The sequence below is a fragment of the Dryobates pubescens genome, chromosome 22, assembly GCF_014839835.1.
Source record: "Dryobates pubescens isolate bDryPub1 chromosome 22, bDryPub1.pri, whole genome shotgun sequence".
In the NCBI taxonomy this organism is placed as follows: domain Eukaryota; kingdom Metazoa; phylum Chordata; class Aves; order Piciformes; family Picidae; genus Dryobates; species Dryobates pubescens.
Genome location: NC_071633.1, coordinates 11,172,106 through 11,199,885, shown reverse-complemented (window position 1 = coordinate 11,199,885; position 27,780 = coordinate 11,172,106).

Below are 27,780 nucleotides of genomic sequence, written 5' to 3'. Positions count from 1 at the left end.
CAGCACCTGTCATTCAAACCTAAGGAAAACACAGGCAACTTAAAAAGGAGCCTGACTGAACTCCTCCCACAGCATCCCTGTGTAATTATCTCAGAAACTCAGAAGGGCTCTGAGTTCTCAAAGCCACCTCCAGGAAGGGACAAGAAGAATTTCACTGCCCTTGCACGGTGATGGAGTCTCAGGGTCAGTCAGCAATGACCTCTGACATAAGCAGGATACCAACCAATGATGCATCACACTGCAATCAACAGTGCCATTCACTGAAGCAACCAGATGATTTAGGATTCCCAAACCTCATTGAAAGTCGCTGGAAATTAGGCACTTTGAGAAGTCGACACTTTTGAAAATGCCTTTTAATCTCCTAAATTACTCATGCTTTTGAAAACTTTACTCATGCTAAGTACTTTGGGGGCCTCAGTCAATGAAAGCTAAACGGAAAAATGCTAAGGAAGGACCATTTAGACAGAACCCTGCTCAGCTCTTATCTCTCTTCTATCCTCCTAGCAACAATAGACAGAAGGAAAGCAGAGCTCTTGGCAACACCAACCCTGTGCCAAGAATTTGTCTGACAGAGTGGTAGGTCCCTGGACCCTATTAAGGCTAGTCAAACAGAAGGATTTTCTTCCCTACTGCAACCAGAGTAGACTTTTTTCCTAGCTGACCTCCTCCTTCCAAAGGCTGAGTGGCGCCACCACTTCTCCCCAAACCATGAGAAAGATGCAGTCCTTAGTGCCACAGGAGGAACAATTTGATCACTCTTCCAACAGTGCAAACAGTCCTTGTCTCAAGCAACAGCTCTATACATTGCTCCTCTTGCTAACTCTTCTTGCCTGCACACAGTTGAAAAACATTTCTTCATTTTTCCTTTTGCCTGCACCGTGGGGGTGCACACAACATGGGGACAAAGGTTATAAGAGCAGGGGTGAAGCAGCATCTGTTTGGCATTCAGAGCCTGAGGTGCTGCTAATGGTTTTTCTCACTTCAAGGAGCAGTTGGGGAACAAAGAATGGGCAGAGGCAAGTGACCAGGATGAAATGCTCCCCAGAGTGCATACATATATGTGACTTACTTAGTGCTGCTTTTCTAGACCACCATCAGGAGCCTCAGTATGTCTCAGGACTCAGTCCCTAATGAATAAGAGCAGTGTCCAACCTCTAACTATAAGGGTTATTCTTTGCAGGTAAGAAGAGAGTGCAGCAATCCACCCACACCTTATCTAAAACACCTCTTCAAACACACTCATCCACATCATCTGTCATACTGTGGCAGGGTAAAGAGGCATGATACAAGGAACTTGGGGGGGGGGGGAAGCCATTTCAGGAGCTGTGCATTGTTTAGAATAGCTCCTAACAGCAGAACATTCCCCAGGGCTGTTCAGGTTGGCTTTGGCAGCATTGCTGTGATCTCTGCAGATACAGCATAAGAGCTACAACAGAGACCAGATTCAAACCCCTGACAGCCAAAGTCTGAAAAGAAAAAAACTAAACAATTTGGACTCAGCTCCTACACAGTGTCTCTAAGCAGCTTCAGTTCCTCAGGATTTGGGCAAAGAGCTAGAGCACTTTCTTACTCCTCTCTGTGATATGTAGTTTGCCTCAAAATGTTGGCTGTAGCCAGAAGTTACATTTTAGTCCTCATAAATCAAAGGAAGAGGAATATCTTCTACATTTAATGTTTATATTGTAATATTTCTAAATACACCCAAATGCCTTCTCATCCCACAAGGTTTCTTATCTGTGACTCTGAAAGTATCTCAAAACTTACAAAAGAAGAAAACCCTTCTTCCCCTAAGGCAAGTAGGAGGAGGGAAGGCTGCACCATATATATAATGACTGATATAACTTTGGCTTGGAAGTCTCTCTTCAATAGGCTTAATGTGCTTCCTGTGCCTGAGAAATATATAATGTATAAAGCAATCCTGCTTGCCTTCCTCCTTAAAGCCACCTGAACAATCTCCTTTCACTGGCCATGGGGCTTTACTAGAGACTCCTCTGTAGAACCAGGTGGCTCAGAATATGGCCTTGCTTTTCTGCCACTGCAGCTAGAAGCATTTTAGACAGATAATTTTACCTCTAAAAGATTGGTTGCTGGCAAAAAGAGTCAGTACCATTTCCTGTGACATAGGAGAGGATCCAGTATTGCCATGGGTCCTTTCCAAGATTCAGTCCTTCCAAGATTCAGACCTTACATGAGAAAATTTGGGAGAGCAGTCAATGAGGTGCTATGGACAAGAGAGTCCCTGACTCACTTAAGAGTTACAGTCAATCACAGGTAATATAAAATACTCCAGCAAATGATATGGTGATGGACACTAGCAACTAAATGCTCTTTTTCTGGAAGCAAACCCAAAAAACCTTTGTAGATATTGCTGCACAAAGACTGGTAGCACGAGCTACACAGAGTTCAATACTTGAAAGGCTCAAAACCTGTGTAATTGCACAGTCCTGCAAACTGCAGTCTTTTGGCATTTCTGAGAAGGGAGTAAAGATCTCAGGTTTCTGCTCCAAGGGAGCAAGAATCAGTTTAACTCATCTTACCCATCCAGAGCGGAAGGGCTTGATGGCTGTGTAACACAAGTGATACCCTTCTGCAGAAAGCAGCTCCAAACACCACCTCATTCGGAGCATTTTACTGATACCAGCTCTGCCTCTTAAGTCCTGCTTCATAATACTGTGAAATCAAGTGTCTCACATTGGTGTTTATCGTGCCTCTGGCACTTGGTTAAATTGATATCTCAAAATGATGCAGCATGCTGAACACTTTTCCATAACTTTTCATGTCCATGGGTGAATTTTCTTTACTTCTATTAGCCAAGTACTTGATGAATGACAGTTGAGACTACTTTCATTAGTATTAAGGGGATAGCTAAAGAGTCAAAGCACGTGACTCATTTCTCACGTGTAGCTTGATATACCTGTGTACTGTAGAGAGCATAATCCCATAAAGCCCAGGTTTAAAAATAAGTCTTTCATTGGAAAATCTGAGGGACTCATGACTGAAAAATATACTGGTCAGGCCAGTAGACCTAGAGAAAATTCTGTGAGACAGGAGATCAATGAGTGTGGCACCTAATTGTGCCCCAAGCAACAAAAGCCTCAGCACTGCAGTCACAAAGCTTTGCAATGGTTTGTCTCCACCTGTGGCATTAAGGAAGAGGAAGGACAAAAGTGATGTGGGTCCTGGAGCACAACCAAGCCAGGTCAGCAGTGCACCACCCAGATACCACTGAACAGGATCAAGTCTCAAGTGTGCCTTATTTTAATGTTAAAACTCTTCTGAAGATGTTTGTCTTGCTTTAAGGGGTTCAATGTCTTTCTCTGCTTTCTGGTTTAACTTGGTGGAAAATTATTGAGGCAAGGAGAAGAAGGGGAAATCAGCTCAGAGAATCTCATACAGAGATGCTGCAGTAAAAGTCTTTGAGCTTTGTTTTCTTCAAACTGTATGAGAGTGGTAAAAATTTCACCACGTTCAGCTGGAAAAGCACTTTAGCTGCAAAACCAGCATCTCCCTCATGCACCTCCCTGTAAGGTGCAAACAAATTCTTCCACAGTCAAGATGAGAGAACACCAAGGTCTTTTTGCTTTGCCAATATCTGATGGATGGACCAAAGTAGATACTCCTACATGTTGGAAATACACTTCTGGAGGAAATGGAAACAGCCATGTAGTGTATGTAAAGAGGGTTCCTACTCCAGGATCACTCCTTAAGAATCAGGAGAGAGTGGGAGGCCCTCTGCTCTTCCTAAAGCTTCTTCTGGGAGTATGCTCAAGTTTCTGCATTGTGAAGCTCCAAAGAGCCTCCCTTTGTCTTCCAACCTTTGAAGTACAGGAAGTTTCAAGAGTGAGATTCCTGGATTGCAGGTTAAAGCTGATCTATCACACCAAATGGATCTCTAGTCAGATCCACAGCTGGTGTGACTGACTTCAGTGCAGCTAGGCTGATTTATGCTGCCTGAGGATCTGCTCTTCCACAGTTAGTGACATCTCAATTTCCTTTTTAATAAGCAACAGGCCCTGTTATAATGGGGTATATGGAAGGAGAGACGTAAAAGCTTATAATGTGAAAATTGATTATCGTGTACTTTAGACTATTTCCTGCTGTGGCCTTTGTTTTGGTATGCGTGTTTCATTTCATTACTCCGAGCTGTTGCACTGTCTCTGAACTACGCTATGAAATACATTAATTACCTCATTATGTTTAGGGCAAAACCTTCAGTCCTTCTTAAAAAAACAAGAACCAAACATGTTCACTCAAAACATTCTTTGGGCTTCATCAGGGATTCTGAGCATGATGAGAGAGGAGAGGACTGCAGCTACACCAAACCACACACTGCTTCTATTTGTGCCTCTGCAACTTAAAAAACAATGAAAGAGGCAAAATGGAAAATCCACCTCAACATGCATTTGTTTGGGGGTTTTTTATAACATCCAAAATAAAATTGCTCTCAGATTCCCAACTCGTACGTCAATGTGTGAACCCAGAAGAACTTTCCAGGGCTTAGTCATAAACTTCCAAACCAGAGAACAGAGACGACAGGTAGCTTTACTTATAGCCCCACCAGAAGGTGCCGCAGAAATATGGTAACGTCGGCATCCCGAATTAGCCTCTATATCAGATAAAAATGATCTAATACTTTTATCTTCCTGAATAAATCTTAATTAAGATAATGTCTCCTCAAAGCATAAAGTAGAGGAAGGTATAAAAGCAAAACCCTCCACAAATAATTTGTCACACGCTCTCCCACTTTGAATTTAGGATCGGGCTGGGGTCATTTTGTAAAGAAAATAATGTTCCAGGCCCATCACAATTTGTGAAAGTCAGGTTAGAGTAAAAGCAAAATTCCCCACCGTCCTCACAAGATTTCTTGCCCTGTTCTTTTGTGAATACAGTAGAATGGGTGATGGATGGGAGGCTGCCCCTTTCTAGAGTTCTTGCTGCGTTTTGTGATAACTCATTATATTTCTTTCTTTACAAATAGCCCCATTAACACTCCAGAATTGAACAGAATCATAAAGCTTGAAACATCCCACTCTCATTCCAGTAGAGCTAGAGGTATTGTTTCATGAATTACAGAGCTGTCAAAATCTGATTTATCCAAACGAAGCCTTCAAAGCCAAGTCACAGATATTTATTTATTTAGGATTGTAAAAGAAAATACTTTTCACTGAGATAAGGATGATATAACCTAGCTACAGCTTTATTTAAATTGAATTACGTATCCTTTGTATTTCTTCAACAATATGGTTGATGGAAGTGATTTAGTCCTTGGTCTTTTTTTTTGGGGGGGTGGGGGGCTGAACTAAAAACCTTATTAAACCATTTATAGAAAATTTACAAAACAGAAAGAGTCAAGCTCTTTCAAAGTCTCTGTGGCCTCAATAAAACCTTATATATTCTGAGATTAGATGTCACTCTTAGTCATATGATTCTAAACAAGACTACTATAATCCTCTCTGTTATGGAGATATTTATTTTTGTCTGAAAAACTTCAAAGCAGGCCGTGACAGATAATCAAAATCAAAATTTGCATTCCAATGAGAGTTTCTTTTTAATAAAGAATAATAATTCTCACAGTTCTTCTGTAAAGAATTGAGCTAGCTTATGTCCTTCAGGTTTCAGGGGCTTGGGGTATGAAGTTCTGGTTTGGGTTTTTTTGTGTTTGTTGTTTGGTTGTTTTTTTCCCCTCCATATCTTTCATTCAGTATCCAGTAAAGCGATTGCTACTTTGGGGTGAAATGCTGCACCAAATCAAGAAACACATCAATGAAACCAATTCCTTTTTTCTTCAGAAATGTCACTATCAGTGCATAGTCCTACAACTGTCTTCCTGGGTGAAGACAGTTCCTCTGGGAATTGGAGCTAGCTTTCAGCACAGCTAGGACAGCACAGTCAGTGAATGATCTTACTTTTCCTAATGTGCATGCTTGCTTGAATATTTTTCCTTTCTTCCTTTGTGGTGGTAGTGGGGAGCACTTGTTGGGGTCCATAGACCAGGACCTCAGCATGACAAACCCTGCATCACACCATATTTGAATAGAATAGAACAGACCAGACCAAACCAGGTTGGAAGAGACCTGAAGACATTTGTGACTCCTCTTTAGGGACAGGTGAAGACACCTTGTGCTTGCAGACATGCACACAAACATCCCTCCTTTATAGGCCTGTATGCACACAGCCAGGACTAGCAGCTCACCTGGGGAAGCTGGAACAATTATTTTCTCCAACCTACCTACCCTATTCCCTCTGATGCATTTCTTTTGGGCAGAAGACCCATTTGGTGCAAACCTGAGTGCCAAGACCACTGCTTACCAAATCTTTCCAGTGGCTGTGCACAGCTGAGGGAAGATGCTTTTCTGCTTCATGGTAAAACACCAGCCAGGCCCATAGCCTTGCTGTGGCACAGGTCACTTCGTCCTTTCAGCCTACTGTTGTTTCTTTCCTTTCATTAGTATCAATAAAAAATTAAATACCCAGGAAAAACTACACACTCAACACTGTGCATAAAACCATGCTGGGGCCTCCAGACTTCAACTTCTATCAACGAATTAGTGCTGAAATGGAAGTATCATTCATTTTTTCCGATGCAAATCTCCCCTAACAGCATTTTAGGAGTTCTCTCCTCCCAGGTACACACACAGATGAAACTGTCTGCATGTCTCACAGGTAGGACTCTCAAGACGTTGCCTACCTGCTAATAGCTTGCAGAAATAATGAATTTTCAGACCTTGAATCGTCAGGTTTTTTCAGTTACTTATTTAAACCACAAGTTAGGAAACTCTTTGTAAAGAAGATCTGTGTGGAGACCAAGGACAGCTGCAGGAGGAAGAGTGAAAAGCAGCAAGGGTGGTCTAGCAACTCTACAACACTTTTGCCAAGAGCTCCGGAAAGGGCCGAACAGAAACACCCATCAATAGAGGTAACCTCGGGCTCCTACTTAATGTCACCCTGGCTTTGTGCGTGAAGAATCCACTTCATCCCCTAGGAAATGAAAGGCAGTGTAGGACAAGGTGCCAAGAAACTAGGGTCTCTCTGGTGGGACTTTCTGGAGAAGCAGGACAGCTATTTACATTTGTTTAGTATAAGCCAAAGAGGCAAGAGCCATTGGAGACTATCAGCTCAGCAGCCCTAAACGACCGTGAAATACTCCTGCCAGGGGTGGCGTTTGCTGGCAGCCCTTGGCAGGGGCCTGGCGACAGTCATTGCTCTCACTCTCTCTCCTGCTCTGTGCCACTCAGTTACAGACTCTTGTAGTCCCCTGTATGCAAAGCTGATTTTGTACCTCCTTTGTTATGTAAATGAGATGCTGAAACACTTCTCACATTCTCTCAAGCAAAAGGGCTGCCTGCAAACTGCAAACCCTCACTTGTGTGGCAGGCTGGTCAGCCGGTCCGTCCAATGCCTTTCCAATATGCTGGCGTTTAGTTTTACATTTCCTTTCCAGGCAACACAGCCTGGCCCACATTGGTTTTCATTCACTGTGGCACGATTGCTTTGTTAGCACTTCATTTTATTTATTAATTGCTTTAATTGTGATCATTTTAAACCAGCACTGGGTTAAAAAGCATATGAAGGAAACCTTAAAAAAAAACTATAATTTTGTGACTGCACAGTACATGGGCTGCTTTGATATTCTGATCTCACCCCACTTAAGCACAGTTCTTGGAAGTGAAGGACAGTGGTGTAAGTCAATCTCAGCTAAATGCTAGCTTTGCTCATTGAACAATGCAATGGGCACACTTGGCTGTGTCCACTAAAATCTTGTTTGATACCAATTAAGCCTTAAAAAAAAATAATAATCCATTAATAGTCTCTGAATGCTTCTCAAACTCACTTCGCAATTTATTTTAAAAAGACTCAAAGTTGGATGAAACAGCAAAGACCTGCCAAAGATTCAGCAAAAAGGGGCTGATTTGAAACAAATGGTAGTTTTAATAATGATAAACCTCTGCATACCTTTCGAGTGGGCTCTAAATCTGTCTCTATCCTCTACACCTTTCACTTTATCCTGCACAAAGCACTAAGCACTATTTTCTACTTGAAAATCTCTCTTATAATTGAAACTTTCTTAAAGAGCTACTTAGGAAGAACAGTCAGGTTTTAGAATATTAATTCCTTTTTCTCAGGCACACCACCTCCATTTCAGATGTTTCATGCAAGGCCTGTTCAATGCCAGCCTTCACCTTAATGGGAATGTATCACCAAAATATTGGGATGAAAATAAAAAGGAAGAATATTTCCTCTTCCACCATACTACCTCACTGATCAACAAGCTTTTGTTTCATGCCTTGCTGAAACATCATTTTTGAAGCCATTTACTCCTTTGGTATGAAGAGTTGTTTTCATTTTTGTTTTTTTACGACAAACCCAAAAGATTGCAGTAACTAGACACATGCCTGCAGCCTGTCTTGGTTTATTTTACTTCAGGTTTTTTTGGGTTTTGTTTCTGAAACTCCCACAGGTCCTAATTCCTGCTGAATAAGAGCATGCTTACATCTCACTTGCAAAAGTACACCACAAGATTGGCTTGAAAAAACAGCGCACACTGGAGCAGCGACAGCAGTTTTGCTGAGGGCTGACAGAGCACACCCTTGGGACAGCAGGACCCTGCTAGCTAACAGGGCAGACATCAAGCAGAACAACAACCACTTTTGGGGAGCTGCCCTGACAAAGCTTCAAGTGGCACCAGGGTACCTATTATGACTGTTCCTCTATTTCTAAGCAAAATGATTTCAAACACACAGAAAAGACAGCCAATAATGAGAAACTTGCAGCTGTTCTCGAAGAAAGACTTCTCTCTTTTTTTTTTTTTTATTGTACCCCAATCCAAAATACTTTAAACCAGTTTTATCAATAGCCATAAATCAGTATGATGATATGATGTCTCTTTAATCTTTTCTAAAACAAAATTTTTTGAACTTTTGAGCGTGGCCTTCCCAAATAGGTTAGGTCTTCTAAGACAGCATCAAACCTTCTTTTCCTTGCTTCCCATGTCAGCCCGAATCCCAATAGTTATGAAGCATAAAAAAAAGTTCAAAGTAAAATATAAATTACCATCCCCTTCAAACACAAGTAGAAGTCTTATTAAGTCTCTAGTGCTTGAATCACGTCCCATGTCTGTTCTTTAGACCTTTCTTCCTTTGTGAGGCATAAATGGACACATCTTATTGATTTTCTTTCAACCTGGATCACCTCGATTGCTGTGAATATGGCAGACAAATCCAACTCATTCTCCCGCAGGGAACGAGGAAGAATGCAGACGAGAAGCTGGGGAAAGTCTTCTCACAGTGGGATACCAGGAGTCATTACGCAAAAACCCAAGTCTAACTGCTTGTAATTCCAAGACCTTTTTCTTTTCAGCTCCTTCAAAAAAAAAAAAAAATTCCTTTTTTTTTTTTTTCCTTAATGCTGAGAGCTCTCTCTTAAATTTTTTATGAATATCATTTTGGCTACCGTATCAATTTCTGAGGGTGGTTTTGTTTAAAAAGGGAAGTATCAAATAGGCCAGCGATGGCTGCAAACCCTGATAAATAAGTATAGAGTTAATGATGAGTGACTGTAAACAGACACTGGTCAGAAAGAGAAAGTCAGAATCAGAGAAAGCATTGTTTGAAGCCTGACAAAAAGAAGCTAGTTAAAACTTTTTCCTTCTAACTTGGCTCCACTTTGTATTTTTTCTTTCTTTTTTTTTTTTTTAAATCATTTATAGACTTACTCTTCTAAGGACAATTGTATGAAATGAAAGGAAGTGTAAAAGTAGAAAGATTTTTGTGCCTTACACCAAACCACTTACTGTACATGAAAAAGGGATTTACTGAATCAATTTAGTTGTGTAGGGTTTTTTTAAATCAAGTGAATGATTTCAGTGAAGTGGAAAAAGGTGGCAAGAATGTGCAGCACCCCAAGCTTTGCTCCTAAAAGCAATAGAAAAGACACAATTGAAATGCAGTGGGACCTCTGTGGATGAATTAGACAGACTGTGTACAGACACTTTGCAGTGACAATCTGCTTCTGAAAGGGATATATTAAGTGCTAACTTCACTGAGGACGTAAATTGAAGACACGATATCCAAGGACTAATTTCAAAGCACTCCTCCTTGTTAAATGAATTGCTGAAAGAGCAGGGTTTAAAAGACTTTGTTTTGCATTAAAGGATTTGAACTACACCTATCAGCAGACTGTGCCTGCAAACTAATGCTAACATAATAAACCCACCACTGTCATATTGCCATTCCCTGAGCTACACCATCACAACTGTAATGAGTTGAATTCCTCCCATGGTCCTCGACACTCCATGCAAGTGCTGTGCCCCAGTGTTCAGTGTCTACCACATAAAATTAACATCACTTTTATAGTAGGAAAGGAAAGGTCTAGGTCATTAGTAGTTTAAATACATAAAATTCCAGAAAATGAGATCATTGGCAGCAGACTTCTAATGCTCTTTAATGACATGTTTAGGCAGCAGTAAGTATGTCTTCAGTTATTTAAACCAAATTTTGAACAACGTAAAATGTGATCTTCAGATATGGCCTTTACATTGGCCTCTAGTTACATCATTTCGCAATGCAATTTTGATATCAATATGGATAGAGCTTGAGGGGTGTATCAGAATAATTTCCTCCCAAAATACCCATCCAAATCAGTGATGATGTTGTAACTCATCACCAAACCCTGAATCACTTCTGTGCTCTCTGTTACTGTGAATCCTCAGTATAGTCACTGAGCAGAGGGTCCACAGGAATACTAAGGGAAGACAAAACACTGCAGACAGCACAAGTAAATATTTTAATGACAGATATCATGTTGTTCGTGACATAATACTTGGGGAGAAGAACAAGGTATCATATAATGGTTTAGGTTGGAAGGGACCTTAAAGATCATCTAGTTCTGAAACCCCTGCCATGGGAGAGTAGCAGGGATATCTTCCACTAGACCAGATTGCTCAAGGCCTCATCTAACCTGGCCTTGAACACCTCCAGGGATGGGGCAATAGGTATGAAGAACAGGAAAAGGGTAGTTAGGCAGGAAGTGTGTCTTCTGGAGGTACAAAAATATCAAAAGGAATGACCTGTGTTGTAACCAAGAAATTTCCTCAAGAATCTAAGTTACAGATCATTACATAAGAGGAGCTGAGACTGAAATTGTATCCTTTCTAGGAAGATGGCATCCTTTCTAAGAGCCTAGTAGACAGAGCACTATTAGACAGGCTTAGAGACATATTCAGGCTTTCACCTCAGACTTCTTGTATAACCTTGAACATATCCTTTATCTCTTCAGTACACATGAATATTGTAGGGCATTATTCAAACATCACAGTAGTGGGAATTATACAATAATCTAATATAGTAATTTCAAGATTGGCTGTTCAGAAGAATTTAGGCATATTTTCCCATTTTAAATTTTAATAGAGACAGTAGAAGCAATGCCTACAACTTGTAAGATCCAGCTACAACACCTGGCAGAAGAATCCAGATGTTCCCCCTTCCAACAGCATCATTAAACAAGAGGATGATGTGAAATATTTATAATGAAGGTGAATCATAGCCCACAGAGGAGGAATCTAGGGCTGTATCTTCTACTAGCATCAAGCACAAAAATGCAAATACACTGAACAAATACTGCATTAACTTTCAAATCACACGTTCTATGTCTCACAAAGTAAGACACAATATAGTCCTGATGCAGGTGACAGGTGGTAGCAAGAGACCCCCAGTTTGGAACAAAGTACAAAGAACAGATATTGAAGGAAATACTCCCAGCAATCAAGAATGTAGGATCCCAGGACTTCAAGTGACCTCCTGGGAGAGGGATTTACCTTCACTCTTTCATAGTAAAATGACATCACAGAATCTCGCTCTCAAATTTAGCCATTTCATCATTAAATTGTTTTGGTCATTTGTGCCAGTCACAATCTCTAAGGCTGTTCTGAGTGTTAAAATTCTCCTTTTTTAGAAGCCATTCTTTTCATGCTTAATCCATGTTCATTCATTCCTGTGCCAGCACTGACCTCTGACTGAAACTGCTCTTACCAGTCCCAGCTTCCTCCTTTAGCATTTTATAATAAATAAATAAATAATACTCTTTCCTCTAAGCTTTTGTTCTGCCAGAGCTAAACAAGACAAGATGTATGGTCTCCTCTAAGTTTTAGCTCTTTCTGCATCTCTTCCAAACCAAATTAATCCTTACACATGGGAAACCACAACTGTATTGTTGCTCCATGCCTTACAAGATCACTCAATACTTTCTTAATCTCTGCTGGCAAGACTTCATCTTATGCATCCTAGAGCCATTTCACCCATTTCCACTGCCATATCATGTTGACAGTTCTTAACCATTGACATCTCTGTCTCTTATTTCCAGCCCATGAGCTTACAGCAGAAATCTTATTATTAGTGCCAGGTTGGGAGCAGAGCAGGGGAGAATTTACAAGTGCTGACTGCCTCCAGAGTACTGCATTTGGCTGACTCATTTAACTTCCTAAACCATTCAACAAGCTGAATTACTAACATGTCTATAGACTATCCAAGCCTTTCCACTTTTCTTAGAGAACAGCAATCCACAGTTTCCACTGCCCGAGTGAAGGAAAACTCGCTCAGAAGCATCTTCATGAGAAATTCATGCTGTTCTGGTACATGATTCCTGAACCTTCCATAAACTAAAAGGCTTCCACCTTCATAGGCAGACCCAAGAATTTCACCTGTTCAGGAGTAGAAATCCACATAGAACACTGCCCAGCTTGCCATGCTGTCATCATCCATACTTAAAAGAATAAGACTTTTAGAAGCTGCACCACTGACTAGCACATTCCTTTGAGAAAACCATAACATAAATCATGTTGCTTTAGAAAGAAAAAAGTGCATAAAGCCACCCGCTACCCACCAGCACATTCAGGGCAATTTGGCAATTGCAGTCAAACACCCTAGAAGCTCAGAGGTTTTTAAGACAGCATTTGACCTGTGAGAAGACTTTTGCACCAGGCTATGATGGGTTGAAAATTCCCCCCCAGTTTTAAATTGCCATAAGGAAAAGAAGCTGTATTTGCAGGCAAAACTACAATCTACAATGAAATGCAATGAATATGTACAAAATATACAGCATTTACAATATTTACAGGTATTTACAATGTATAAGCAAAATAAACAAATCAGGGGAGCTAATAGCTTCCCCATTTCCTGCCTCCCTCTCCCCACCTTTTCCTCCTGGATGCAAAAGGGACAAGAGAAAAGAGCAGAGAGTAATTTTGTTAGGATACTTAGCCAAAACAAAGAACACAGCCAAGGTCAACAAAGCCAAGCAGAAGCAAGTTAGTGTCTCCCAGAGTGAGGAAGCCAGAAGAGAGAGCAAGATAGCTTACATTACGAGCCTTATGTTTGTTACCTGTCCAATGGGAGTGTTTAGAACTTATCATTATTTTCCTTTTTACACCCAATAGTAATTTATTTACATTCCCCCACCTTCTGATTGAAATCTGTGGAAAATTTTAATGGTACAGCCTAAAACTACCACACAGGCCAAAACTTGTCCTCAGGTTTAAAAAGTGTCTACAGCCAAGCATGAGGGTAATGGCAAATGCATACTCAGCTGCTTTGTCAAATGAAGTGTAAGTTGGAATTAAAATAGAATTTCAGCTCCCTTTTTAATTTTAGCTGTAATCTAATAATTTAAAATGGAGACTGGAGTGAAAAATCTAGCAACTATTACAAGCATAATGTCAGACATACTTGTTGACCAGGAAACTTAAGTCATCTACTATTTAATAATTCATACACTTGGTCAGCTGCACAGAAGCTGATATTGAAGAGTCCTAGGAGGCCAAGAAAATTGTTAACATTATTATTAAATTATTTGATTTACAGCCAAATCTAATATTATACCAGTACCTTGCATAAATGGTTCTAAATGCAACATGATGGAGGAACAGCAGGGCTTTCGCCTCCATTCACTTATCCATTTAGCTGTCTTAGACCGCCTCAAACTGTACTTATTTGGAAGCTGAAAATTTTACAAGTTGTCAGGTGGCCCAATCATTAAAAACTTAACTATCACCACACACAGCCTCAGGATTTCAAGCACTGATCTTGTCTAGAGTAACAAACTGCTTATCTGTTTGGCACAACAGTGGTCCTGAAGAGCTGATACGCACTGAAACAAAACGCAGTTTGAGAGAAGCGGTGCATTAAACCAGACTCCAATTCCTTCCTGGCAGTGATAAAAGTTCTGCTAGGAGTTATTAGTTCACACACACCCCTGCAGTACCCCACAAGCTGACGGACAGTGAAGATCTATGGTTCACAATAGCAAACAACTGTTATCCAGCCTCCAACCCTACAAAAACCCATACTAGGAATCTGCTCCCACTCTTCAGGCAGTGTTTAGTGCATCTCATTGACATGAGACCCCAGCAAATTCTTATCGATCCAATAAGAAACTTGTAGCTTGCTTCAGAGAAGTACTGTCAGAATCCACCTAATGTACTTGGAGAACCTGGCTGAGCTTATTAATGTAAGAACAGCTCATGCAGGACTTTTTCAGCATAAACAGAGATAGGATGTCTTGCTTACATACTTTTGCAAACCTCAGACTATCATCACTTAGCTAAACATCTGTGAAGTAGGTGCTTATGTAGAAGATGGAGAAGAAAGGCAGGTTTTAGTGATTAATTGAGTAGCCGCGGCATGAGCACTGCTTTCTATAAAGTTGCTCATGAGAAAGAGCAAATAGAAGCTGGTTGGAAAATACTGATAAAATATTGTCTCAATTTTCTGGTTTATCACCACAGTATTGTTTCATAAAATGGCACAATTTAAAAGAAATTCAGGCTTCCACTTTTCCCCCAGCAGGCAACCAGGTCTTTGGGACATGGAGCGTGGTAGGGATGTATGAAAACCTTGCACACGTTGCTTGATATGGATACCATTGCTGCACCTGTCAGGCAGACACCTAAGGAACTGGTAAAGCACTTTGATCCAAAAAATGCCATTTCCCCATTTGTCCAAAAGGAATCTGTGCATGGTCTAAGCGAATCCTTCCACCCTATTTTAGATGGGTTATGTTTGGCTTTCTTGCTCCTGAATCAGCATTAAAAAAAAAATATTTCTGGAAAATGGAACAACTCTTGCAGAAGTAAGAGTGTACTTAGTGGCTAGCTGCACTGCAACTGCAGTTAATGCAATCAATACATGATTCCAAAGTGGAATACAGATGATTGGGATTATGTACAGGTAAGCACGCAGCAAAGGAGATGAAAAAGGTGTAACTAGGCCCTTTCTCTTTCTATTTTCTTCTATCCAATGACAAAAATTCTAGTATCCTTATTCACTTTGAGATTGTTTGACTACTGTACTACTTCTCCTCAAATAGATATTTTTCAAGATCTATTCCTCACCCATTCCTAAGTTGCACCATGGTTCTGTACTGCTCAGGTAAGAGGAGCCTCTAACTATTGGTCCATTATAGCAAATCCAGGTGTGATATTTTGTCACGATGTTCGGTAAGGACCAGGCTTTTCAACAGTAGAATGCCACAGCCAATTTGGGCCTGGATGTCATGGGTTGTGAAAGGGAGGGAAAAAATTTATAAAAACCTATAAGACAAGATTTTCAGTCAAGGAAGTTGCTTCACTAAAATCTTCTGTCACTTCAACCTGGCTGCCTCCTTGAAATAGAATAGAATTAACCAGGTTGGAAAAGACCTTCGAGATCATTGAGTACAATCTATCAGCCAACACTATCTAATCAACTAAACCATGGCACTAAGAGCCCCATCCAGTCTCTTTTTAAACACTTCCAGAGATGGCGACTCCACCACCTCCCCAGGCAGCCCATTCCAATGGCCAATCACTCTCTCTATGAAGAATTTCTTCCTACCATCCAGCCTAAACCTCCCCGGCACAGCTTGAGACTGTGTCCTCTTGTTCTGGTGCTGGTTGCCTGGGAGAAGAGACCAACCCCCACCTGGCTACAACCTCTCTTCAGGGAGTTGTAGAGAGCAAGAAGGTCTCCCCTGAGCCTCCTCCCCTCCAGGCTAAGCAACCCCAGCTCCCTCAGCCTCTCCTCATAGGGCTTGTGCTCCAACCCCTCCCCAGCTTTCTTGCCCTCCTCTGGACACATTCCAGCAACTCAACGTCTTTCCTAAACTGAGGGGCCCAGAACTGGACACAGGACTCAAGGTGTGTCCTACCCAGTGCTGAGTACAGGGGCAGAATGACTTCCCTGCTCCTGCTGGCCACACTGTTCCTGATACAGGCCAGGATGCCAAATCCTCCTCATTCCCTGATGCAGCAAAGCTAGTTTGTCTGTAAGAACTCTTACCTGCAGAATTATGTTATCAAAACTACTGCATAACAAAACCCCACTTCTATCCCAGTCAGTCTTCAATAAAGTTAAGCAGTTCCCCATCTCAGCTGGAACTGGATGATGTACTTCAGATCTCTACACTTATTTATATGCATATATAGCTATATGCACCCCCCAGCCCATGGATGGTGTTGCATTGAAGAGAGCAGAACTGATTAACTTCTGTTTTATTCTGGATGCCAACTACTGAAAACACTTGGCTAGGGCTTATGCTTGAGTATAATGGTTATTGGATCTTAACTCCTCAGGAACAGCAGATTGTATTATTGACCTCTATATTAATTAGGTGTTCTGTGCATTGATAGAGTAGGAAAGGCAAATAGCTTTCTAACTCCTTATGTTTCACTGGAGAGTGATGGCAGCCAAAATATAAAGGACAGAATAAGCACTTAATTTGAACCTTAATGTCAGGTTAATGTCATGTCTGTTCCTACCTATATCAAAACAAAAATATGTTCTTAATACAACATGAGCAATGACAACTATAGTTCAAAGTGTAACTACAATAGTAAGAATATTTTGGGGGATTCATTTTATAGTAGTTTTTGTTACTCCTTTTTTTAATACATCAATGAGATAAAATTTCTACCATATGCTTTGGTCTTTCCCCAGATCTAAATCTCTTTATTAATTAGATTGATTAGGCAATCAATTTTTGTCATACTCCTATGATGAATAAAAGTCTTATATTTACAGGAGAAAATGGAGTTGGAATGACTTAGATTCAAGGAGAGAAGAAACATCAATGCTCTTTGTGTTTGAGTCAGTGAGAGGTCCTGCTGTCAGCCAGTGCTCAGACTGCTAGGCTGCATGTTACTCTCTCTGTATGGAACAGGTTACACCAGGCAACACAGAGAAAAATTATCTGTCGACAAATCTCTCATTGACCACTTCCATCTTGGACTTCTAGAACATCATCTAATTGCTACATTTAAATACTCATCATTTATCCTTGTCCTGTCTTATGCTTAGTTCTCCAGCATAAAAACCTTCTGACCTATTTGGAAGGGTGAATTGTTACCAGTCCTGATCCTCTGAGAAACACACAAATAAATAAATGGGGGAAAGGCTGGGAAAGTTTACATGCAGTACCTGTTTGGTAAAAGGAATTTCAGCTCCCCCACACCAGGTTTTAAGGAGCCCATAGTTCTAGATCCACTTAACTTCATATTATTTCCCCTGTGCAAAGTAGGAACAGAAATCTCTAGAAAATAAAAAAGGAGGGAAGGAGGGAAGGAGGGAAGGAGGGAAGGAGGGAAGGAGGGAAGGAGGGAAGGAGGGAAGGAGGGAAGGAGGGAAGGAGGGAAGGAGGGAAGGAGGGAAGGAGGGAAGGAGGGAAGGAGGGAAGGAGGGAAGGAGGGAAGGAGGGAAGGAGGGAAGGAGGGAAGGAGGGAAGGAGGGAAGGAGGGAAGGAGGGAAGGAGGGAAGGAGGGAAGGAGGGAAGGAGGGAAGGAGGGAAGGAGGGAAGGAGGGAAGGAGGGAAGGAGGGAAGGAGGGAAGGAGGGAAGGAGGGAAGGAGGGAAGGAGGGAAGGAGGGAAAGAGGGAAAGAGGGAAAGAGGGAAGGAGGGAAAGAGGGAAAGAGGGAAGGAGGGAAAGAGGGAAAGAGGGAAAGAGGGAAAGAGGGAAAGAGGGAAAGAGGGAAAGAGGGAAAGAGGGAAAGAGGGAAAGAGGGAAAGAGGGAAAGAGGGAAAGAGGGAAAGAGGGAAAGAGGGAAAGAGGGAAAGAGGGAAAGAGGGAAAGAGGGAAAGAGGGAAAGAGGGAAAGAGGGAAAGAGGGAACACAACCTATGAAGCTTTAGGCTGTAAAATATGTTCCAAACCTAAACAACAGAAGAAAAATAATTAAAAAAATATATATTAAGCTAAGTTAAAATAAATGGTAATAATGTTTTCTTCAGAATGTGAAAGAATGTACTGTATAAATTATTTGTGTGAAAACAGCAGCATTTCCAAATGTAAGGCTTAGAGCCCTGCTAAAAAATTCTAAAAATTAAACAAAAGAAGCCATTTTTTAAAAGAGATAGGGCTCAGTGGGATTTATTAATGCACATCTTTCAGAGATATTCTTACTTGTACAATGCAAGCAGTAGGTTAGCATGGACTCCCAAATTATATTTAATTGGACAATTATTCAAAGTGAAAAACCCAACACAGTAAACTAAGGAGGTCTTTAATAAACACCTTGTCTCTTCAAGAAAAAAACAGGGAAGTCATTTACTGACCCAAGAGGCACAATTTTGTCTTTGGTAAATTTATTTTGAAGTAATTGCCGACTCCAGGAGTAACAATTTTTTAAAGAAGAACATGGTGCTCTCAGGCAGAATAATAAATTGATCTGTGCCCTGTATGACGGCCTAATCGCATTAGAAAGATGTACATGTAGTTGTCTGAGGCAAATAGAGGATGTACATCACCTGGTCTATGAACCCACTACGACTCATCTAATGACAGATAGCTTTCTCCTCTCTCTAGATCAGGACAGAATTAGAGGAAAAAGACAAATGATAATTTTCACGTAGGCTTCACAGCTCTGCCTTCTTGTCCCTACTTTCCAGTGCAACAGAAGTGTTCCCCTACAGAAGTCCTCTGCAGCCTCCAGAAGATTTTCACTCATCTGCCCTCTACCAGCCAGTACTCCAGCACCAAGAATGAGTTGCATGTTTATTAGCATCACCTTTGAAGAGCCATGGCCTCTTCATGAAACCCAAATGCTATGAAACCCACATGCTATAAAAGCCACCATGATTAACAGTGAATTAAAAGTACAAATCAATATTTAAAACGTTAATGTTCCTTCACCTTAGCTGGTGAAGAGCTCTAGGACTAGGACTATTACTCTGTCTTTCATCTGGCAGGATATATCTTTCAGGTACAATGGTCTTTGATACCAAGACTTTGAGGCTTAGCCATATAAAGGGCAGCCCATAATTCTGTAAGTAGCCTGCATGCCTTCAGTACTGGCACAGAAATAGTAGAAAGCCCCGAAGAAAAAGCTCTAAGAACAATCCCTGAACTCCACAAGTGAGCATAAGACTTTTTTGCATGCGTTATTTTGCCAGGAAATTTCCAACTCCAAAGACTTTCCTTCTTTGTCAAGGTCATTCTGGGCATGGGGACAGCAATGCTAAATAAGCATGCCTCAGTGAATTCCTCCCCCCCCGCCCCCCCCCTCCATTTCTGACTAAAAAGCTGGGACTCCTGCAGTGCAGATTGCGATAAAAGGTTTGTTTGTGGGGAGTAGAAGATGGTGTCTTTAGTGAAGTTAATAAGTTGTTCTTATTTTAGATGCTTTCATTACAAACACTGATAAATCTTAAGGCTAAGAGAGTATGTAAGAGTAATGAGTTGAAGGGCTCCTCAGCTCTTTGGTGATTATCTCTCTCTCAGCGCATTACCATGGGACATCTGGCTTCCAAATTTGTGCTTCTCCTGTGCAGATCTGAGGACCAGCCTACCAATTATACATTCACATAGGTTGTAATAAATCAACAGCAGCCAAACACTGACAAGGTGATGGCTGTTGACAGATAAAAACGATAGACATTGGCGTGCTGTTCTTCAAAAACAAACACACGTTTTTATCAGATTTTTTTCTTTTAATCAAAAAATTGCCTCTTTCAACATAGAGTCACCTAATTTCACAGAGGACTTGCATTACACAAGGTTCCCTATCTAAACCTGAGCTGCATGTAAAGCTGGGTTCTCAAACAGGTTCTGAATTTACCTCCCGGTGCTGTCAAGGAAAAAACTGCTGCTCTGATCCTGGGTCAGCTCAGGCCCAAAGATCATTAACCTTTTACCCTAAAGAGCATGCTCTGTGCAGAATAAAGGATTCCCCCCCAAAAAATCCAAGGATATCGAAGACTTGGATTTATTCATGAGTCAAGGAGAGTCTGGATAATGTGTTTTCTTCAATAAAGGACAAATAGAGTAAGGATGCACCCAGCAAGTAGATTTGTCTTGTGAATGGTGCCCAGTCATCCTCTGGGTCTCAGAGGAATCAACTGACAGTGTTAGCTTCTTCTTGCCTAACTTCAGCCCTATGAAAGTTGATTTTCTAAACATCACCAAAGGTAATTAATCTCAAAAGCACTGCTTAAACAGGCAGTGTGAATTCAGAGGACCTCAAATTGTTCACTCCCACAAATACTTCACTCTCTTGCAAGTCATGAACAAAGTTGCACTGTTCCAACCTGAAAATTCTGTCAGGTGCTATCACAAAATGTGACTGAAGTGACAAACGTCTTACAATAGACCTTTATGAACAATTGTAAACTACATGAACTATCACAAAGATTTGATCATCCAAAAAAATTGTGAGAGGCAAGGGACTGCATTAATCGGACTGGAATCGCTGCAAACAATTCTGATTCAAAGAATAAGGATTTATCCCAAAGCTATGGTGGTAATTTATCCACTGTGTTAATCTCACTTGAAAGACAACAACTATTTTCATACCAAATCATGTGAAATACCTTAAAATCTGCAGAAAAGTCAAAGACCAAGAGACCTTCAGATTCTGCCAGTCCCCTTAATCAAGCTCACCAAAAATTCCTTCAGAAATTCTTGCACATCATGGAAAACCGCATCTCTCAGGTATCCCAAAAAAGCCCCAAAACTTTGCATCAAATATTGTTCCTAGAGACTGGAGGTGTTCAAAAAAGGATTGGATGTGGCACCTGAAGCCATGGTTTAATTAGTCATGAGGTGTTAGGGAATAGGTTGGACTTGATCTCTGAGGTCTTTTCCAACCTTAATGATTCTGTGAAAGATAGGATGTGTCCCTCTAGCTTACTTTTATTATTTGACAATGTTATCTAACAGAAAGAGTTCAGCAGACATCAGTTTGGAAACCTTTTTTTTTTTTTTTTTTTTAAATATAATTCTGCCTTCCTTTTCCATTCTATTCCTACTAGTTAGCTTGCAGCTTTGTCCCTAGAACTGGCAGGTCCCATAGTAATAAAACAGGGAATATGCAAACTTAACACATTTAACACATCCAAGTGCCAGGTTCCACACACTGGCCACAACCACCCCATGCAGTGCTACAGGCTGGGGTCAGAGTGGCTGGAGAGTGCCCAGGCAGAAAGGGACCTGGGGGTACTGGTTGACAGTAGGCTGAACATGAGGCAGCAGTGTGCCCAGGCAGCCAAGAAGGCCAATGGCATCCTGGCCTGTATCAGGAACAGTGTGGCCAGCAGGAGCAGGGAAGTCATTCTGCCCCTGTACTCAGCACTGGGTAGGACACACCTTGAGTCCTGTGTCCAGTTCTGGGCCCCTCAGTTTAGGAAAGATGTTGAGTTGCTGAAATGTGTCCAGAGAAGGGCAAGAAAGCTGCGGAGGGGTTGGAGCACAAGCCCTGTGAGGAGAGGCTGAGGGAGCTGGGGTTGCTTAGCCTGGAGGGGAGGAGGCTCAGGGGAGACCTTCTTGCTCTCTACAACTCCCTGAAGGGAGGTTGTAGCCAGGTGGGGGTTGGTCTCTTCTCCCAGGCAACCAGCACCAGAACAAGAGGACACAGTCTCAGGCTGCACCAGGGGAGGTTTAGGCTGGATGGTAGGAAGAAATTCTTCATTGGAATGGGCTGCCCGGGGAGGTGGTGGAGTTGCCATCACTGGAAGTGTTTAGGAGGAGACTTGATGGGGTGCTTGGTGCCATGGTTTAGTCGATTAGATGGTGTTAGATGATGGGTTGGACTCGATGTCAAAGGTCTCTACCAACCTGGTTTATTCTATTCTATTCTTACAGGTTAAGCCTCTGTTCCCTTTCTGCTGAGGGAATAAAATTCCCTTGATATACACACTTCCTATTCTCACCCAGAGTGTTAAAGAAACCATTAATTAGGGACAACCCAGAGAGAAAACTAGTGTGCTTCATGATAAATGCCATTCACCTTCATTTGACCAATTTACAGAACGAGGCACTGAAACTTCAAAGAATATCCTTGTTGCTGCTTGTTTTGCCTTCTCTCCTATGAAGTGCAGTACTAAGGAAATTACAGCTCTTGTATGATCTGTAGCTGCTGTGCAGTGTGTCCAACTTCTTAGTAGTCAGTATTACCTTTTTTGAACACTATACAACCTAACAGAGGTGTGAGTTTTGCTTATAAATTACTCTAAATATTTTTGTAATTAATACAATTTCAGGAACCTATTGATTGCAGATTTTTAGCTATGAAAGCACGTGCAGTAGTATTAGTGGAATGACAATGCGGGGTTTTCAGTACAAGTCCAAGGAAATTATTCATCCAGCTCACATTGTAATTCAAGAAGAATTAGGTAACTAATTCCCTCAGGTATTATCAAATTTTCCAAAAGGTAAAGTGAAAAAAAAAAAGGATTACAGCTGAATTCAGCTAGCTGGGGTACAAGAGGTCCCTGTGGGGAACTGTACTACCAGTAAGTACTCAGGCTGCCTCCTCTGTCTTTGGTGCAGAATTTAGTGCTTCTGATAGGAAAACTAGAGCAGAGAATGAGGAAAAAAAAAAACAAACCTAAATGGCTCACTCAGCTACTGCTGGTAAATTAGGCAACCTCAAAACAGTGAAGAAAAAAAAAAGAAAGTATTACCAGGGCTGATATGGGAAGGAAGAAGGAAAAAGAAAGAATCTTAAGGATTAGGGAGGGATTGAAGAATTAGAAGAAACGAGAAGAGATGTTTAAAACTGGAAATGGGAGGAGCTGACAAAACCTCAAAGATCAAAGAGCACTCTGGATCTAGATTTTCATCATACTCTCAGGAGTCCAGAGAGATTCACAGGACTGAGGAGATTGTGCTATGGTTTTAGGGCAGTGATGAAGTGGTTGATCTGGGATATAACCACCAGGTCAGGAGAATTTCGGAGAAACTAAAGCAACATCACAGGCTTGGTAAAAATAAAGCCGGGGGCAGGGGGCGAGGGAGAAAGAAAATATGGATGAAGGTCTAATTAAGGCTACTTAACTCTTTCAAGAACTTGATCAACTCCTTTCTCTGTCACAGATGGCTTCCATGACCACTTTTGGCACTTTACTTAACCTCACCTCTTCATCATATCCATTTCCCATTTGTAAAATGGAAGCAAGGTTTTCCCCTCTCTCTCTTCTTTTAAAGGCAAAAGCTTGTCAGAGCAAGACTCTGTTTCTATTATGTGTGTGTGCAGCTCCCAAAACAATGGGGTGCTCATCTCAGAAACAAGCAATGAAGTAACTTGCCAAACCAAAGAAACATTGTGGTAAAAAAATATTTGCTTAGGGGCAGTAGCTATTTAAATGGCATGCTATATATGACTGACTCAGAGGTATAATGATGGTGGTTAAGAGTAAGTAGCAACACATTCTGTCAAGCATAACCTGTTAAAAAGTCACGTACAAGAGGGGGAAGTCAATAAGATGAGTCATGCCTTGCCTACTATGTTATCAAAGGTTATGTTACACACAGTATGAAGGACAGTAGGAATTCCTTCGATCTATAGTCAAATAGAACAACTCTGGTTCCTGCTGTGAGCTCCAAGGTCTCCTCTGTAGGTGTCACTCTAGCTGCTGATGGCCATAGATAATAACAAGTTAGGGTACAGACTAACCAGGAAATGATACCACCTGCTACCCAACATAAATTACCAACCCCTCTGGGTATAATTACTCCTGTCAACATGTCACATGGCTATTATATTCACACTCTTATGTAGAAATGTAGAGCAGCAGCAGATTGTGCAGGAAGAACAGAGTTTGTGGCATTTCTATGTATTTGCTGGAAAAAAAATATGAATTTGTTCCTGAGATGGAAAAGAAGTGGGGGGGGGGAAAAACCTGTAACACACAGCAGAATTAGTCCCTCTGCTAGCAGCCTTAACAACCACACAACTGGGGAGAGAGTGAAAACAGTGAAATGAAGGGCACCCTCCAGCAGGTTTTTGCCAGCTCCCCCAGAGTGCAGGTCTCTTCTCATTTCTAAAGATCAGGGGCTCCCAAGTTGCAATTCCCAGGTGACAGTTATGTGTACATTATTACTTGACACTGTACCATTACATGAAAAGCCAGTAGACTTTTGCTCAGTCTGCAGCTGAAGTGACTTTCACAGCAGTTTTAGACACCTGTTTGTGAAACAAGCAGCTGTATCAGAAAGAGCTGAAGCATGAAAGTTCAGTGTTATTGCTGAAACAGCTCAGGTGGCTCTGAACTACCCCATGTTGTCTCTAGACTAATGCTACACTTCTTGAGCAAGGCTGCATGCTATGCTGTCAGCAATTCAGCCACTGCCATTCTATTGTGAGTGCTTTAAGAAGAGAGTCTGAGTCTCAAGACACTCAAAAATACTCAAATAGTGAAGAAATTGAGCAAACCTTCTCACTGCCTATGCAAGGCTGCATCAGAACCATGAGACCATTTACCCAACAGGCCTGTATCAGCAGCTAAGACAGCCTGGGATTTTATGCAGACACATGTATAAACAATTGAGATAATTTGCCTTGATTTGAGTTTTAACTCACATTACTTCTGTGCAGAGCAACACAACCAGTGAAGAAACCATACTCAAACAAGAAAAAGGCTATTATAGAATGATAGGAGCAGCACAATGTGCCAGCACCTGCCAAGGGTCTTTCTTGATGATTGCTTATGATTATAAAGGTAAATTATTTGCTTGTGTAAAATAGTAATTAGAAAAAGTAAAGGTCATTCATCCAGACACAAACCTGGTTGAAAAAAAATCATCAGCATACAGAGTTAGCAGGCATATTCATTGCTTTATAAACAGCAGGCCAGGATAGCATTATATAGTTTGCAATCTGTATTTGTTCTATGTGAATCATAGCTTTGCATAATTTTATCACATTCCTGCCAGGCAAAAGCAAACATTAAAAGAAATATTAGAAGCCAGCCAGTTAAATATCCTAGAAGAAGAAAAAACCCTGCAACTATCTCCATTGTAATGACCAACAAGCATTGCTTTTATCTGTGTGATTTGGTAGCTTGTATCTATTTTATTTTCTTTTTGCAGTATCACTCTAAAACAATTTCAAATATGCAATTAGTTTCTTTTGATTGGTCTAATACTGTTACATTGTACTAAAGCACCAATACAACTGCTTGGACTTTTTATATATGACATGATTGATTAGGTGCAGATAAGAAAGAAAATATTACTTCAAGAGACCTGACCTTCAGTGAATCATCAGAGATAAAGAGAATTTAAATGCTGCATTACTTGCACTCAGCACCAGAAAATGTTGCAAGGAAAAAAAAGGCATTTAAAAAAAATAATCAAAAAACCCCCCACACTTACTGAAAATTTCTGCTATGATTAAGAACATTTCCCAGTAACATCCTTCCTCTCCATATCTCCTTCTGGAAACATTCCTCATCCCTAAACTCCGCTGCAAGAACAAATACTGATGAAACCAACACAACACTTCACCAGACCTGCTGAGAAGCATCTTCAAAGCTTTTGCATCTCATCCATAGTATGTGGTAGCTCTTCCCTGGAACTTTAACACTCACAGCTCTTGGAAAGGACTTTTTTTTCTCTGTCCCCTAGTCTGGCAGAGAGTGTTCAGTCTGGGCAAACACTTTCCTAGGTCAGCACAGGCTGTGCTCTGGTCTCCCCACAACCTAAGCAATGACTTCACAAACCAGAAGTGACCTCAGGTCTTCTTACTACATGACACAAGCAGTTCACGAGAACCTGTTGTGACTTGCAACCACATCTTTGAATCTGGGGTGATGAAATGTTGGCTTAAACTGATGGCTTAAACTCCTTTAGATGTTGGCTTAAACTCCTTTAGATCCCCATACTATGCCTTGTGTGCTCTGGCTTCTCAGGGGGACACTCAGCCATTTGCTGTGTATCTCATGTCCCTTCCACTATCTGACCAGTTTGCACTGCAATCTGACAGATCCATTCTGGTTGATGATGCTCTATCCTCACTTCCCATCTGCCTCCTGCCTCTGGGGCACCCAGCTTGAGCCCCAAGTGCCCACCCCCTGTACGTCTTAGCTGTTGGGGAGACCCATGGTCAAAGGAACCCCTTCAACGAGGCCCCATCACAACCAAGCACTACAATTTCTTCCCTGTTGTACTGTCCATAAAGGTCATCTCCACCATCTCATTGCTCAAAGAGAATAAGAGAGCATAAGAGAAGAAATTAGAGAGTTGTAATCATGGTTTACACCACTTTGCAGGTTTCTTTTGCCACTAGCTGTCTCCCACATACTGAAAAATCCCAGACTCCCACTCAGGCCTCTATAATATCCATGAGAGAGAAGCTGAGCATAGAGATGGGAGCAGAGAGCTTAAATATATTTCCTCCCACCCACTCCTTTGCTCTAAGTATACAGAAATGTAAGCCTCTCCCCAGTTAAAAAAAAAATAATTAAAAATATAATCCTAAGAAACAGCTACTCAGCTCCCCCCCAGTTTAATCTGTGTTTTCCTTTTAAAAGAAAACAGTAAGGGGAAAAGAGAACTAGATAGAGCTAACCATTTGGCAAAAGTAGTTTGCTACTGTAAAGAATTTTTCTGTGAACTATTTATCTTAAAGCACATCAGAGCAGGCATCAAAGGCAGCCGTGGCATCGGTGGAGTGCACACTGTCACTTCCCGTGATTGAAGGGACAGTATGTTTTCAAACAACTGTACTTGTGTTCAGTGGCATCAGATCTGACTGCTTAATCCCTATTAAAAAAAAAAAAAAAAAAGGAAAAAAGGGCTGCTCCATTCAGAGATGAGACTACACTGATGACATTGTCCAAGAGTAATTTGATAGAGACAGTGGATAATCACAGCAGCCAGGAGTGACTAGATTAGTGACAGGGTGCATCTCAGAGTCATCACCATATTGAACGTGCAGTACACGATGCAGGCCTCATTTTCAGGAAGAGTGGTTTAGAAGTTGCATCTAGCACCAAGCAAGATTTGCCAGGGGGATTTGTACTTTGCAGGTTGTCTTCTCTTTTGTGCAGGGTGCTACAAAAATTTGAGATTCAGCACTGTCAGAGGAGCCTGAACAAAAAAGGAAATGGAGCTGTACAAAGGAGCTTTAAAAGATGCCCTTGTCCTTCAGGAGAATCCTACTAAACTGGGTTAAAAAAGGCAGACTCAAAAGCATGAAGTCCTGGAGCATGTTACTTAGCAAATTTAAAGAGATACATTAAAAAAATATAATATATACAGTAAAGAATATTTTACAGCTGGCAAGGAGGTGAATTAAAATATTAGATGACCTATTTGCCTGTTTATGATTTAAATTTCAGACTTTTTCTACTTTTACTAATAAGGCCCAAAGTACTGATCACCACACAAAGTCACTTAAAAGTAGCGACAGACTCTTAGTAACACCACAAACACAGTGTTCTGCCTATGTGTGATAAGAAAGCATTTCAATTTGCTCATTTGCAAAAGTTCATCTGTTTGGGACCCAACCAGGAAATGTACAGCATCTTGATAACTCATCACG